This window comes from Bos indicus, chromosome 5, assembly GCF_029378745.1.
Source record: "Bos indicus isolate NIAB-ARS_2022 breed Sahiwal x Tharparkar chromosome 5, NIAB-ARS_B.indTharparkar_mat_pri_1.0, whole genome shotgun sequence".
NCBI classification, from domain to species: Eukaryota; Metazoa; Chordata; class Mammalia; order Artiodactyla; family Bovidae; genus Bos; species Bos indicus.
This window is the reverse complement of record NC_091764.1, coordinates 3,988,020-4,000,796: the sequence shown is the minus strand read 5'-3', so window position 1 is coordinate 4,000,796 and position 12,777 is coordinate 3,988,020.

Below are 12,777 nucleotides of genomic sequence, written 5' to 3'. Positions count from 1 at the left end.
GCTCAGAACTCATCACACTGTGATTTCCTTAGTGAATGGAAAGGTGAAGTCTCACTCAGCACAGTTTTACCAAGCCCCAAAGAAAAAAATCAGTGTGGAACGCAATTTCTTCCAGAATCATATGATGCTCTTATATTCTAGAAAATCATTTAGGCTCGACAGGAAAACACTTTTAAATTGGAAAAGGCTTTAGTTTTGAAACTGTCCCCTAGTTTTTGTTTCCCATTTACATTCTGGGCTCACGAGTGTCCCATTCAGACGCACTCCTCAATGCTTGCCTGCTTCTGTCCACATTGCTTATTTCCCGCCTGAGCACTGCCTGGAAGGAAATGCCAATCTTCTACTTGTTAAAATAATTTTTTGATACCAATGGATATAAATTATTTGGTTGATCCATAAGAAAAATAATCAACACTCAACAATTCTGATCTACGTAAAACAGTATTTTCAGATGACTCCAACTAATATTATCAAAATACTGAAAATTTCTTATCAGAAAAAAATTATCGAATACAATCAGTAATATAAATTAATTTTCTATTTAATGTATAGTATGTTTCTGATATTTTAATTTCCCTGGATTTAGACTTATATGCATATAGATTACTTTTGCCCAATACTATTTTCGCCCTTTGTTAATTTCAGGAATTATTTTATTTTAATCTGAATTTGGTTAGGGAAAGACTCTCTGTGGATTTTCAAACAGTTTTTTATAAACAAAGACATGCAACTTACCTGATTAGTTTGAAAAAAAACAAAAACAAAAACTGAAAAGCATCAAGGAAGATGGAGAGCTGCCATATTTTAGTACAAATCTTTGCAAAATTGGTGGAGAAGGTTGACAGAAGAGTATAGTGACCAAGGAAGATAGACAATTATGTAATTCTTCTATATGCTTCTATGTATTCCTATGAAGTACTTTTTTCAACCAAAGCAGCTATTAAAACCAAGTAATCAAAGAGGACACTAATAGATGGAGAAATATACCATGTTCATGGATTGGAAGAATCAATATAGTGAAAATGAGTATACTACCCAAAGCAATTTATAGATTCAATGCAATCCCTATCAAGCTACCAACAGTATTCTTCACAGAGCTAGAACAAATAATTTCACAATTTGTATGGAAATATAAAAAACCTCGAATAGCCAAAGCGATCTTGAGAAAGAAAAATGGAACTGGAGGAATCAACCTACCTGACTTCAGGCTCTACTACAAAGCCACAGTTATCAAGACAGTATGGTACTGGCACAAAGACAGAAATATAGATCAATGGAACAAAATAGAAAGCCCAGAGATAAATCCACGCACATATGGACACCTTATCTTTGACAAAGGAGGCAAGAATATACAATGGATTAAAGACAATCTCTTTAACAAGTGGTGCTGGGAAATCTGGTCAACCACTTGTAAAAGAATGAAACTAGAACACTTTCTAACACCATATACAAAAATAAACTCAAAATGGATTAAAGATCTCAACGTAAGACCAGAAACTATAAAACTCCTAGAGGAGAACATAGGCAAAACACTCTCTGACATACATCACAGCAGGATCCTCTATGACCCACCTCCCAGAATATTGGAAATAAAAACAAAAATAAACAAATGGGACCTAATTAAACTTAAAAGCTTCTGCACATCAAAGGAAACTATTAGCAAGGTGAAAAGACAGCCTTCAGAATGGGAGAAAATAATAGCAAATGAAGCAACCGACAAACAACTAATCTCAAAAATATACAAGCAACTCCTGCACCTCAACTCCAGAAAAATAAATGACCCAATCAAAAAATGGGCCAAAGAACTAAATAGACATTTCTCCAAAGAAGACATACAGATGGCTAACAAACACATGAAAAGATGCTCAACATCACTCATTATCAGAGAAATGCAAATCAAAACCACTATGAGGTACCATTTCACGCCAGTCAGAATGGCTGCGATCCAAAAGTCTACAAGCAATAAATGCTAGAGAGGGTGTGGAGAAAAGGGAACCCTCTTACACTGTTGGTGGGAATGCAAACTAGTACAGCCACTATGGAGAACAGTGTGGAGATTCTTTTAAAAACTGAAAATAGAACTGCCTTATGATCCAGCAATCCCACTGCTGGGCATACACACTGAGGAAACCAGAAGGGAAAGAGACACGTGTACCCCAATGTTCATCGCAGCACTGTTTATAATAGCCAGGACATGGAAGCAACCTAGATGTCCATCAGCAGATGAATGGATAAGAAAGTGGTGGTACATATACACAATGGAGTATTACTCAGCCATTAAAAAGAATACATTTGAATCAGTTCTAATGAGGTGGATGAAACTGGAGCCTATTATACAGAGTGAAGTAAGCCAGAAGGAAAAACACCAATACAGTATACTAACGCATATATATGGAATTTAGAAAGATGGTAACGATAACCCTGTATACGAGACAGCAAAAGAGACACTGATGTATAGAACAGGCTTATGGACTCTGTGGGAGAGGGAGAGGGTGGGAAGATTTGGGAGAATGGCATTGAAACATGTGAAATGTCATGTATGAAACGAGATGCCAGTCCAGGTTCAATGCACGATGCTGGATGCTTGGGGCTGGTGCACTGGGACGACCCAGAGGGATGGTATGGGGAGGGAGGAGGGAAGAGGGTTCAGGATGGGGAACACATGTATACCTGTGGTGGATTCATTTTGATATTTGGCAAAATTAATACAATTATGTAAGGTTTAAAAATTAAAAATTAAAAAAAAAAAAAAAAAAAACAAGTAATAAAATGAACTGAACTAAGAATCAGACTTCTTGATGTTTTTATCCCAGTATTTAATACTGAAGTAGGTTCAAACTCATTGCTCTCATTAAAATATTATTACTAGTAAAAAGAAAAGGTGTTTGTATCATTAATTAATTAATAAATGACATAAAATTTAAAAAAAAAAAAAGATTTTTTTGGAATAAGGGAGCTTATATATTCATGGCAGAAACTGGAGGAGTGATAGTCGTTGAACCCGGAGCTGGAGCATTGGGAAAAAACGTCAGCTGAATCGCAGGCTGAAGAAGATGGGAAAGAAGCCACAAGACTGCAGGGACTTGGACAAGATTTCTTTTCCCAGAACTGCAAGTCACAGGGATGGCTAAACCATTACGTCTGACCAACACTACCTTAGTGGTGGTCACTTCACTTCTACTTTCCTGATTTTGCTCAGGTTCTTCTTAATAAGAAGCTCTAACTCGTGCTAACACAAAGAAGGGGATTCCATGGAAAATATGTCTTGGCATTCCAAGTTGACTACTGACAATCCACCACAGGCCCAGAAGCCAGAGATTAGCATAGGAGATCATGCAAACATTTTCATCTCCAAGGGACCATTGCCTTTTCTGGTAAAATCTAAAAAACTACATTCATCACTGAGATAGCCAATACCTACAATCATACACAGAAAGACACACTAAGCTCAAAGACCTTGCCAATAAACTAAATGACAGTGTTTTTCCTAGAAGTTTAGAGCATATTGGTCATGTTGGCTCACAGGCATAGTTAGTAAGGTGATTGATAGGTATGTCAGGTCTAATAATAGGACATTTGTCTCACACTCTGAAAGAAAGTTGGTCTGCCTGATCAGCTTCTATATGAGTAATAAATCTCTTATCTGTCTGTTCACTTCTAAGGCCCTAATCTTTATAATACTAGTTAAGTACTGGGAGTTTAAAACCTTTCCTCACTAGATCTTCAAGTCATCTAACAATCATTGATATAAGTAAATAAAAATGACTATGGAATGAGAAAAACAAACAAACAAACAAACAAAACCAAACTTTTTTCAGCATGGAAAAGCTCTTTCCAAAGAAACATGGTCTTGCTTACAAAATATTGGGGCATGATTATTATGCCAATTAATCTTACCATAGGGAGAAGACTACCTATTTGTGAAATACACAACAAATATGTGAAAATAAAATGTTCCATATTGTGATTTTCAATATTTTAAAATAACTTAATGTTATTTCTTTAGAATATTATTTAAAAAATAAAATTTGTCACCATTTTTTGTACACTGAGTATCTTCCTAGAAGATATATATTTTTTCTCATTTCATGATTTTAGAAATACATATATCTTATTGTAATCAAAATTTAATTGAAGGATTGTGAATCTTACACCAGTATTAAAAAAAAAAAAAAAAGAAAACCACAAGAGAGTAGAGACTTAATAAGTGTTCATGAATGTAGTACTTGTCTTTAAAATTATTATGTTGTTGCATGAATGGGAGGACATGAGAAAGTGAGGTTAAGAGAAACAGCAGTTATTACAAGATTGTGAGGGCTGAGAATGATGTTCAAATGGACAACAAGGGGCCTTCCTAGTGGCTCAGCATTACGGATCTGCCTGTAATGCAGGAGACCAGGGTTTGACCCCTGGGTTGGGAAGATCCTCTGGAGGAGGAAATGGCAAACCAGCTCCAGTAATCTTGCCTAGAAAATCCCACGGACAGAGGACCCTGGCAGGCTACAGTCCACGGGGTCACAAAAAGCTGGGCATGACTCACTGACTGAACAAAAATAATTATAATAAAAAAAAGGACATTGAAGATGGAGCAGATATGAATACAATGTCAGATACAAGGAAAGATCTCAGAGCCTTGAAAATAAGCAAAATAGTATTAAATGTCTTGGTGAAGGATGAAATGAGTTGATGGCTTTGAGAAACAAAGTAAACGATGAAATCATTTTCTTAAAGCGGACCGTTTTTTAATTTGTATGAATTTGTTACAATATTTTTTCTGTTTCCTGTTTTTGTTTCAGAGATGAGACTGGTTATTGTACGGAGCTTAATCATCCCCTATATGACAGTATAAATTTAAAAATACTTATTTAAAAGATATTTTAAAAAGTCTCAAGATATTTGGATCTAAATCTTGCTGAATTCTGTAAACATTAAAATAGAGAATTAGATGACTTACACTGTATTTCATTAAACTTAGAAGCATCTATACTTGAATATTTTTATTTTAGGTTTAGATTTATTAAAAAAAACCGGCAGAGGTGGTGCAATTACTATATACTCCACACTCAGCTTCTTTTTTAAATTAATATTGTATTTTAGTATGGTACATTGTCACAATTAATAAACAGATATCAATGTGGTATTAACTGAAGTCCATATAACTGAAAACCATCCTTTCAGATTTCTGTAGTTTTCCCCTCATCTCCTTACTATTTCTCAGGATCTCATCTAGAATGATACAGTACAGTGAGTGTCCTGTCTACTTAGGCTCCTCTTGATAGTCACAGTTTCTCCTTTTCTTTAGTTTTGGTAGCCCTGATCATTTTAAAGATTACTGGTCAAGTATTTTTATAGAATTCAGGCTTGTTTGATTGTTTTCTCATGTTAAGACTAGAGTAATATATACTTGAACATTAAAGAGAAGAAGAAAGCTTTAAAATTGTCACTGAAAAATTATTGTGACCTAGTAAACAAATGTAAATTTCTGGGGAAATGAATAAAATGTGTAATATGTTAATAAGATATCAAAATATAGAGCTCAAAGAGCAGATTTTCTAGCTATCTGAAACTTCAGTCTATAACCATAAATAAAAGCAATATGTAAACTTGAGAAAATAAGATTGTTTTCTTTTTTTTTTCAATTTCTTTTAATCTACTAAACTGATACAGTTGACTAATGTGCCATGACTTGCAGTTTTCATAGACTGGGCTAATCTACTCTGTGTCCAGAGAGGAGATCAAATAGTCTTTTCTATCCCTCAGAACTCTGGAAAGCATTTGATTGAATATCCCCAAAGACATAGAGGGAAACAACTCCCTAAAGATTTTCCTTACATTTGTTGGAAACACAAAAGGCCAAGTGAGAAGAAAATAAATACATGTTGCTGTGATTTTCATAATGGTCATTACAGTTAAATTAGGTGTGAATCAAGGAAAAAAAAAGTTAATTGCATGGATAAAGGTTGTACAATAAGTCACTAGTAAAGAGGAGAATAAAAACCAGGCATCCGTCTGCTGCAGTCACTAAAATATCCCACAGCTAGTTGATTTAGCAGTAACTGCATTCTCTTTAATGTTTCTTATTACATAGGTCTGCTTTTCACTATAAAAGAGAAAATGAGTGTAGGGAATTCAAGGCTATGTATAAATGATATTGGGTCTCACGTCTCTAGTGAATATGAAAAAATTGCAAGAATCATGTAAAAATGCCTTCTGTTTCACGTGACTTGCACTGCAGCAGTCCTCATTGCACGGTTCCATGCTTCAACTAAAAGGTAATATTACAGGGATCATTTACAAATGAAGATAAAAATAACAGAAGCATCCTTCACCCTGAGTTCCATCAGGAAATAGGACTCAGAAGCACGTTTTCTTATTCTTCTGTTTGTCTAAAGAGGTGAACACATATCTGAGGAGCATTTTCAAAAAGGGTAAATGTGGCAGGGGTGTTATTGAATGACTGGAGCATGATCTAGACATGTGAGGAATTCTAACTCAGGTGTTCAGGGTATCTTAAAAATTCAGTTCTTCTTTGAGAGCCCAAACAGCAGCTCATTAGTGACATTTTTTTTTTAAATGCAAGAAGAGATGTGGGTTCAGTTCCCAGCGTCGGTATCTACCTCTTCAGGCTATTTGGCACATATTATACAGTAGAGGTTGCCGGAAAAAGATAAAACAAAAAAAACCTGGCATCCAGGAAGTATGGCATGTGCTCACCAACCGTTCTTCTAGTTTGAAAATGATTGGCATGTATATCAGCCCTCTGGTTAGATGTTCATGGTAAGATGCACTGCTATGGTGCATGTGTGTGCGTGAAGCGAGAGGGGTAAAGTGAAATGCAGGAAATAGATACAGTGCTTTTTGTACTGCGGGCTGCCCAGGTGGCGCTAACGGGAAAGATGTAAGAGGCCTGGGTTCAATCCCTGAGTTGGGAAGATCCTTTGCAGAAGGTCCCATGGACAGAGGAGCCTGGCGGGCTACAGTCCATGAGATTACAAAGAGTTAACACGACTGTGTGTCTGGCCAGTCTGGGAAAACATGACGGTGATTTGTCAAAATGTAGATAAGAAATCTTTGCACCATTTATGCCACTAAATTTATCGACTCTTAATTCATATAAATAAAATGAAGTTCTAGTCAAAATTTGGTTTGCTGACTTTTGCCTGGCTAATTTTTAATAGGACTTTTTGTTTTAGTTATTATACCTTATTATTTTAAATTCATATTGTCAGTAAATTTATTTGTAACTTAGTACTCCTTCTAATGATGATGATGTTTCAGTTTCTTCCAATTTCTTTTTTTTATTATTTTTGCTTTTAATCGGAGGACAATTGCTTTACAATGTTGTGTTGGCTTCTGTCATACATCATACATACATGAACATGTATTATTCATCATACATACATGAATAAGCCATAAGTATGCATATGTCCTCTCCCTTTTGAACTTCCTTTCCACCCCTCATGCCATCCCACACCTCTAGATTTTCACAGAGCACCAGTTGACTCCCTGTATAGCAACTTCCCATAGCCATTTATTTTACATATAGTAATATACATGTTTCAATGCTACTCTCTGTTTGTCCAGCCTCTCCTTTCCCCACTTAGTCCACAAGTCTGTTCTCTGTCTGCATCTCTATTCTTTCCCTGCCTATAGGTTAATCAGTATCATTTCTCTAGATTCCATATATATGCACTAATATATATGTTTTCCTCTTTCTGACTCACTTCACTCTGTACAACAGGTTCTAGGTTCATCCACCTCGTTAGAACTGACTTAAATTTGTTCCTTTTTATGGCTGAGTAATATTTCATTGTTTGTATGTACCACAACTTCTTTATCCATTCATCTGTCAATGGACACTTGAAAGATCTCTTAATATATTTCTCCACATTAAAAGAGGCTTGATAGAAAAAAAAAAGGTATTAGAATCTTTACATGACCTTTGATTATATTTTTTTAAACAAAATTAGAGCAAAAGAAGAACGTGCAACAGAAGAGTAAAAGGATATTCTCTATAAGGAGTGGTAGCATTCTGACAAACAGCTAAAAATCATTGGTTTATACACTTGATTCAATTAACTCTTAAAAGAGACCTGAAGTTGTGTAGAAAAACTGGAGTAAATATGTATTTGTGTATTTTTTTTTCAAGAAGCAAGTGATTAATAGTTTTCATAGCATTTTGAAAACATTCTGAAGTGGACTCATGACCAAATTCCCCATCTCCCTCCATTGCATCAGATTCACGTGAGTTTTCCCAGACTTTCAAGAAATTAGGTCATCTGTGACTTACAGAAAAGTTTTGCAGTCGGATAAAACTTCAAGATCATTGTCTTCAATTTTCCACAGCTTTCTATTCTATTTTATTCTACATTGTCTTAGAGATATTTTCATATTTTCACTGTTTTATTGGTTTGTTTATTTTAATTTTCCAGAGTTGAATGAATCTGCCTTTAAATTGTTATCCAAATGCTATTTTAAAACAAAGCCTATTCCTTTTTTTTCCTATAAAAAGGTTGGGTTGGTTTGAAAGGCAGAATAAGGTATCTAGGGACTATGTGACTAAAGACAGGTATGGTAAGTGGTGTTATGTCAGGGACTTTCCAAGAGGAAGATGAGCATACCACTGCTTGTTAGGCCAGCAGAGCAGGACAATGAACAATTTAAGAGCTGTCAGTGTTCAGAGATCCAGATAGATAAGTTAAATGCAAAATTACCCTTAAGTAGCAGGGTGATAGATATTAGGGGATTAGCTGCAGACTCTAGAAGGTGAGAGGACAGGGACTGACAACAGAGAAAAGCAGGGGTTCAGACTTGGAAGGCTTGAGAAGTTCTAAGATAGGCAACATAAGAACACTGGCACAGGAGACCAGGGACAATCACTTGTGACAGGAGCAAGCATAATTCTCAATTTGGCCTCTATGGTTAGAGCCAGATTGGTAGCAACGAGAACTTGTTGCTATCATCTGGTAATGAATTCAATTCTTGCTGGCAAAAGAGAATGTTTGATCTAGAAGCAATGACAGGGTTGAACTTAATGCCAAGAAGTCTAGCAAAAGAGAAGTAGCCAAATCCAATGTTGTGGATATTTGACCTATTTCATATACATTTCTTTCAGTAGTCATTAATTATATTATTTAATTAGGGATGTTTAGAGCTTTCTACTAGTAGGTCCTCCTTTTATTATTGAGAATACATGATACATAAAATACTCTTTTTTTCTTACTAAACATTATTAACAATAAATTGAACCTCACTATTTTTATTGGCATATAATTGCTTTACAATATTGTGCTAGTTTCTTTTTTTTTAATTTTATTTTATTTTTAAACTTTACATAATTGTTATTAGTTTTGCCAGATATCAAAATGAATCTGCCACAGGTATACATGTGTTCCCCATCCTGAACCCTCCTCCCTCCTCTCTCCCCATACCATCCCTCTGGGTTGTCCCAGTGCACCAGCCCCAAGCATCCAGTATCGTGCATCGAACCTGGACTGGCATCTCGTTTCATACATGATATTTTACATGTTTCAATGCCATTCTCCCAAATCTTCCCACCCTCTCCCTCTCCCATAGAGTCCATAAGACTGATCTATACATCAGTGTCTCTTTTGCTGTCTCGTACACAGGGTTATTGTTACCATCTTTCTGAATTCCATATATATGCATTAGTATACTGTATTGGTGTTTTACTTTCTGGCTTACTTCACTCTGTATAATAGGTTCCAGTTTCATCCACCTCATTAGAACTGATTCAAATGTATTCTTTTTAATGGCTGAGTAATACTCCATTGTGTATATGTACCACCGCTTTCTTATCCATTCATCTGCTGATGGATATCTAGGTTGCTTCCATGTCCTGGCTATTATAAACAATGCTGCGATGAACATTGGGGTACACGTGTCTCTTTCCCTTCTGGTTTCCTCAGTGTGTATGCCCAGCAATGGGATTAACTGGAAATAGAACTGCCTTGTGCTAGTTTCTGATGGACAACAAACCAAACCAGCTCTATGTGTACACATATTCCCTCCTACTCAAGCCTCCCTCCCTCCACCCCATCTCATTCCTCTAAGTCATCACGGAACACCGAGCTCTGCTCGCTGTGCTTTGTAGTAGCTTCCCACTAGCTATCTACTCTACACATGTGAAAAAGTGAAACTGTTAATTGCTCTGTTGTGTCCGACTCTTTGTGACTCCTTGGACTATATAGCCCACCGGGGTCCTCTGTCCATGGCATTCTCCAGGCAAGAATACTGGAGTGGCTAACCACTCCATCTGTTGGGAATCAAACCCAGGTCTCCTGCAATGTAGGCAGATTCTTTACCATTTGAGCCGGGAAGCCCTTATTTTACACCTGGTTTGTGTATATATATCAATGCTACTCTCTCAATTCACTGCAACCTCTGCTTCCCCATCTGTGTCCCCCGTCGGTTCTCTACATCTGCCTAAGACTATTTTGATTTTGCAAAGTTTACAGCATCTACCTCAGAGGGAGTTACCTATTAAAATGTTCATCTCAGACATTTCAAATTGTGGGTCACATATTCTATATCAAGAAATACAGAATATCCTTAAACTTTAAATGTTGCTCTGTTACCCAAACTTCACAACTAAAATGTTCCTTTTAAGGAAAAAAAAATCTGTCAAACTAGTTCAATAATATTTTCAATGTCTTATTTCTACATACTTTTGCTGAGACCGCCCCCTATTAAATCAGTCTGCCAAAGCATACATTTTTACTTATTTTCATTGCCTCTTCACAAGTTGGTACAGAATAGATGCTAAACTTTTCTTATATAACATTCTTCTTGAAAAATATTTGGTAAATTATTTCATACATATTAATTTTAAAATAAAGCATTCACTAAGAAAATTTGTAATCTATAATGCTAGACAGAGTGTTGGATATGGTAGAGTGTTGATTCTACTCCTGAAACCTATTCTGAATAAGATGCTGCTAGTCTCTTTTGGTTTTTTGTATCAATCTGTTGACTTTGCAACCTGAAAGCTCTTGGTCTTTAATGATCTGTAGCACATCTGTATGCATAATACTGCCTTTCAAATGCCTCAACAGTACAAAAACATTAGGCACGTATCACAGAGTTATTTTAATACATTTTCCATGCAACAATGCTTTTGCAAAATGCAACCCGTTTTTGCATAAAAAATAAGATTTTACTGTGTGGGGATAATCAGGTAGTTATGCTGAACTAATGAGCCTTTTCTCTTCCTGACAGTCTTCAGATACAGGGAAATTTAATCATCTTTTAGATCTAGAAATAATTAGTTCTCTACCTTTGGTCACCATTAAAGATTTCCTTACACTAGAATATCCAGGCCAGGCAAGCTCATTAACAAGCAACCCTCCAATCCATTGATTACATTATACGAAATAATGCGCTACTTGTCTATTCATTTGTATAAAGCCATTCATTAAAACTGAGCTACTCTGCATATAATGCAAATTGATTGTGCCCACTTGCCAATGTTATTTTTATTACATAAACTAACCTGAAAAGATGTATTTTTTCTTTACTATTTGAAGCAAAATTTAAAAAATGATCACAGGGAAATGATAATGTACTAGCTGGGATAATTTGGCTTCATTTCTTCAAAGGAAATCTTTATTTTTTTTTCTGTTAATTGGAATCATGTTTTAGACAATATAACAATAGGATCCTATTGTCATAATTTTTAGACATTCCATCTCCTTTTCTGTTTATCTCAAGTCTTGACTGTGCTCCAGAATTCAGTCCTGATGCTCCATAATCATACAAATCCCCTATTCTGAAAGGAATATTCAATTCAAAAAGGGAGAGGCAGAGAGTGAAATGCATTTAGATTAATAGCATATTTATTTAGCACCAAAGGGCAATATTCTTATTATGAAAAAATGTTTTATTTTTTCTCTGAAATGACAAAGAAGCTAGTGAGAAGGTGGCAAATCTTCTACCTTTGGCTATTTTTTCTCTGAGGTTCTGGCCTATTTCTTACTGTGTTGTAGAAATAGTTGTTCAAAGCCACTTCTTTCAATAGTTCTCCATACTCATGATTAAAGGATAGGAAGCTCAAGCATTTCTATGTGTACTCAGCATCAGAAATGCAAGTACATGATGACTTCTTTGGGTGAACATAAGGCTTATTTTCAAATCTATGTTTAGACATTTAAAAATATTTTATTATTACTTTTAATGTTTCTGATGTCAATAGAAGCATACTTGTGAACAATGTTGTGCTTTTTTTTGTTGTTGTTGTTATTCTCTCCATTTTCTGGCTTGTTTGGGGCACCCAGAAAATAAGAGTAAACTGAAAAGAAGCTCAAGGAAAGGCAGGATTGATATAAAGTAAAAAGCATTAACAAGTGAACATAATCTTCAGCCTGTTTGGCAATGGCCACCAGAATAAAACCCCCAAATAAATATATGAATAAATGCATTTTTAGAAGGAAGAAAGAGAAAAGTGTACCTAAGCCTGTTTTCTTCAAGCTAAGTGAGCAAAGCAGTAGCTTCTTAACAGTGATCACATCACTTGTAGGACTGAAGCATTAAATCACCCCTAGCCCATCTTTTCGCCAATCAGGAAAGATTTACATTTTAGCTGGGTCTGTAGCACAGGGATTGAGGTATTCACAGGTTGCTTTCTTGTAGCATAAAGTTTAATGCACTGCATAGCATGTTGTTGAAAACTGGCCAAGACTGACAGGGACTTGGCAGACATTTTCTGGAGCTCCTAGTGCCAACAAGATGTCTTTGCTAGGTGAAAACAAATAAGAACCA